The 4,448-nt window shown below is 37.8% G+C and overlaps 1 long non-coding RNA gene across 1 annotated transcript; it reads left to right on the top strand.

Annotated features, from left to right (window-relative positions):
- The first annotated feature begins 270 nt into the window (after positions 1-270).
- LOC106294184 lies at positions 271-988 on the top strand. Its single transcript, XR_001260765.1, has 3 exons — positions 271-342; positions 482-694; positions 786-988. It is a non-coding gene; the product is annotated as an uncharacterized LOC106294184 (long non-coding RNA).
- The last annotated feature ends 3,460 nt before the right edge of the window (positions 989-4,448 follow it).

The following is a 4,448-nucleotide window of genomic DNA, read 5'->3' as shown; positions in this document are numbered from 1 at the left end:
GGAAACCAAATTTTGTGTTTCCCCGGAAATTTCTCGGGATATTCCGAGGATTTCATTTTCCGTCGGAATTTCCGTCAGAACACCGCTGTTTTTTTGTAGTGTAGCTCTTTGATGTACGTATGAAAAGATAATAAAGAACTAATCAGATGGTTGTTATCAGTCTACAGTTTATACTTTGATCTATTTTTAGTTAATTTGTCACTTGATACTTTATTATGGAAAAAAGAACCCAACAAAACTTACTATTGATCTTCCAAAATGAATGAACAGGTTGTATCACATGCTGGTGTCCATGTATTACATTTGGCCAAGTCGCTGAGATTGTAGATCAAGGATCAACCAGTAAGTTTAATTACTTAAATCTTAAACCATATAACAAGATATATATATATATATATATATATATATATATAATATTTTCAAATTTAAAGAAAGGCAGCAAGCGATAGCGATAAATAAATTGCTGTTTTGGAAAATTCAGCGTGTGGTACGGCTGGAGCAATATACACGTTGATAAATTTTTTCACGGGTTGCGGATGCCTCTACTCGTGTTTCTATCGTGGAAAGATGAGAGCTCAATACAATATTGGAGGCAATGATTGTGGAGATTGCCTTAAACATTTCTTCTGCGAGCTCTGTGCTCTCACTCGGCAATACCGTGAACTCAAGAACCGTGGCTACGATATGAAACTTGGTATTGATTTCTTTATACCTGAATTTTTCTTTTTAATTTTGTATTGTAATCTCAAAATATTCACATTCATTAAATTAATGTGGTATTTTAGGATGGGCCGGGAACGCACAGTTGCAACAGAACCAAGGCGTGGCGATGGGTGCTCCAGTCTTCCAAGGCGGCATGACCCGCTAAGACTCATTCCTTTATATGTAATTTATTTAGTCATATTAGAAAGTGAGGTCTAATCTTCTGTGTTGATTTGTGTAATACGCTTGTTATGATTTATGAAAATGTTTGTATATGTTTGTATAATACTCGGTCAAAGATATGTTACTTGGACTAACATGTCATTATACGCCTGTGATTTGGTTTGGTCGAGAATGTAATTGTGAGGTCAAAGTTTATAGATTTGTTTATAGCCGTCGTATTGATATTACCCTTCACTCTCTCCTTCAACATAGGAAAGGCAAGTTAACATCCAAGAATTATTGGGTGCGCAATTTATTCGGATTTGGTTTTAAGTGATTTGGTTTGGTTCGATTTGATTTTATCAGTGATTGATTCTGATGTATTTAACTTTGAGATGTGTAGAATTTGATAAAATATCTACAATACTAAAAGCCGAATAAGGAGTGCAGCGAGCGTGCCACATCAACTTTTATATTCGGACCAATCAGAAGCGTCGAATCCGACACGTCAGACGGGCTCGCGGCTGTTTTGTCTGAATTGTCGTTGGGCTTCTGTGGGCTTCATCCGTAGTGGTTGCAAAGTGGGCTTCGTCACACTTTTATGTCGAAACATAAAATACAAAAGAAACCTCGGCGTCTCCGTCGAAGCTTATCGTCTCTGTCTCTTCATCTTTTCATCGCCTCTACCTTTTCGTTTTCTCCGATCGAAGAGCGAGGAAGCCGATAGTTAATCGAGTTTTTACACAATCAATACTTCTTTTATGATTTCGTTTCACCTCCCCCTTTTCATCCTTCTTTATATATTGATCTTTTTATTTCATATAAACCAAAACCCTAGAACCACTCAAAACTCGATCCATGGCGATGAAACGAAATGGGAAGTCGCATGTCTCCTCAGACTCTGATGAACAATTCATGTCCTTCAAGGATGTCTCTCTAGGTCCCCATGAAGCTCAGCTACGCTTCCGACTCATCCATTTCTGGGAGGCTCGGAACCCGGTGAAGAAGACACTGATTGGCCTCGAAATGCTCCTTATCGACGAACAGGTGCGTTGATTTTTCAATAATAGTTTCCAGATCGTGAGATCTATCTTTCCGGAAATTTTTGTCGTTTCTTTAAAGCTATGTTTACGATGATTGTTTTAGACTTATACGCTTGGTTAGTTAGTTAAAGTAGTGTTTGTTTCGATCTGTTATGATTCTGAGGTTTCATTTTAGACTTCTTCTTATACGATTGGTTAATTAGTTAAAGTGGTGTTTTTTTGGTTGTCTGTTTGTTTCGAATCTGTTATGATTCTGAGGTTTCATTTTAGCCGTTTTCTTATACGGTTGTTTTTTTAAAGCTAGGTTCACAATGATTGTTCTAGACGTTTACTTATACGCTTGGTTAGTTAGTTAAAGTAGTGTTTGTTTCGAATCTGTTATGATTCTGAGGTTTCATTTTAGACTTTTTCTTATACGATTGGTTAATTAGTTAAAGTGGTGTTTTTTTGGTTGTCTATTCTAATTCTGATGTCACATTTTCATTCCGTGATTTGTTATTTCAGGGAACTGTTATTCAAGGATTTATCCCACCTGGACGAATTAAGAAGTACCTGCCTGATATGAAACGTGGATCGGTTTACAAACTCATCAACTTCTACGGATCGAAAAACAAACCGATGTATCGGGTTGCTGATCATCTCGCAACCGTGTCTTTCACATGGAATTCTGAAATTTCGGCTCTTCACGAGATTCCCATCTCGATTGATGAAGACCGTTTCAGGTTTCATTCACACGAAGATTTTGAAACTAACTGTGATCTCAAAGGTGACCTCTACGGTAAGCATAATAATTTTATAAATCATGTGTCAATTGCATTGCTTTGTGTATAGTCTTTAGTCTATTCTATTGCTTGGTTAACGAAATTTAGATGTTTTGGTTTGTACAGTTTTGTTAGCCATCTAACTGAGACTCTTGATGAAAAATGTTACAGATGTTGTAGGCCATATGAAGCTGGTCGATGGACAGACCCTGATTGAGCGTCCCATCATTGACGATGTGAAGATCGCTACCACTCGACACATCATGATTCATGTGCAATCACTTGAGTAAGTGTGTACTTTTATTTCAAGTCACCATCTCTCTGTAGTTCGTAAATCCCTAAGAGTTTATTTTTGCAGTGGGCCTGTGATGAAGCTCTACCTTTGGGACCAGACTGCAACAGACTTCATCAAGAAATTCAACTCCTGTGAAAACACTCCCACGGTGCTTTTGGTCACAACCGTTAACACCAAGCGTCTCTGAGGTAATTATTTAACTTTTAGACTCATGTTTTCAGTGATTAAGTGATATAAGCTTATTAACAATCCTATAACATTTTCTTCTTTGTCATTAGTTTCTAATTTCACTCATTCATTTATCTCTTTATATTTATGTTTACACTGATATGAATTAACCATTTCTAAATGTTTTCTTCTTTATCATTAGTTGTTAATTTTCACTAAATCCTTTTAATGATTCTTCCATGACTGAACAGGTACCCTTGCCCTGGCGTCTATGTCCTCTACACGGGTTTTCATGGACAATGATGTCCAACCAACCAGGAATTATTTAACATGGTATGTATCCCGTCTTCAGCATCTGTTCTATACAGTTTCAAGTGACGCATACACTTACGCTTATATAGTAGTAAATGACTGAAGCTCTGTTTTATGTTTTGTTTCAGGCTGGGCTCTAAACCATAGATTGCTAATCAGGTTAGCGCAGACGTCATCACAAAGCGTGAGACACTGACTATAGCAGATATATTCTCCTACATGAGTCAGGAATCTGCAAAGGTATAAGTGAAGCTAAATTACTTAACTCATTTTAAAACGCTAATATATTTTAATCACATGCTTATAAACTGTCGCAAGATGCCTTTTTTGAGTGCACGGCTACGATTGATGATGTTGTGCATGGCTCTTCTTGGTACTATATTGGATGCAGTGAGTGCCATTCTAAGGCTACCAAAGGCACAAATTCGTTGATTTGTACAAACGCAAAATGTGCGAAGGTTAACACAACTGGTGTTGCACAGTATGATTTCTCTCCTTAGTCTTCATTTACGGCGTTTGGTTTTTGTTTATTACATTTGTGACGTTGGTTTCTGATTCTTTCACAACAGGTACCGTGCAAAGATTTCTGTTTATGACAACACTGAACAAGCTTTTTTTGTCCTACTTGGAGACGCTGGGCGTGAGTTGACTGGGAGGCATGCATCCGAATTAGTTAGCAACTACTTTAAGGTAACTGAGCATCAGTTTATGATCTCAAATGTTTTTTCCTTATTTTGTTGCTGATCTCTCACGTGACTTAACTGACACTATTACAATTGAATGTAAGGCTAATAAAAGCGAAGGAGCTGACCATGAGGTGCCTATCCCGGAAACTCTGATCAGCATCATCGGACAGACACATAAGTTCTGTGTGAAAGTTACAGATCACAACTTCTCAGGCAATACCCGAGCCGTAACTGTCACCAAGATCCTCCCTCTAGACACACCACCACCTACGGAAGCCTCAGTTGGAAATGACATTGGTGCAACGTCCGAGGAATCAAA

This window comes from Brassica oleracea, chromosome C5 (assembly GCF_000695525.1).
Source record: "Brassica oleracea var. oleracea cultivar TO1000 chromosome C5, BOL, whole genome shotgun sequence".
Classification (NCBI taxonomy): Eukaryota; Viridiplantae; Streptophyta; class Magnoliopsida; order Brassicales; family Brassicaceae; genus Brassica; species Brassica oleracea.
The sequence above is the reverse complement of the archived record's forward strand: the minus strand, read 5'-3'. Positions and strand labels throughout refer to the sequence as shown.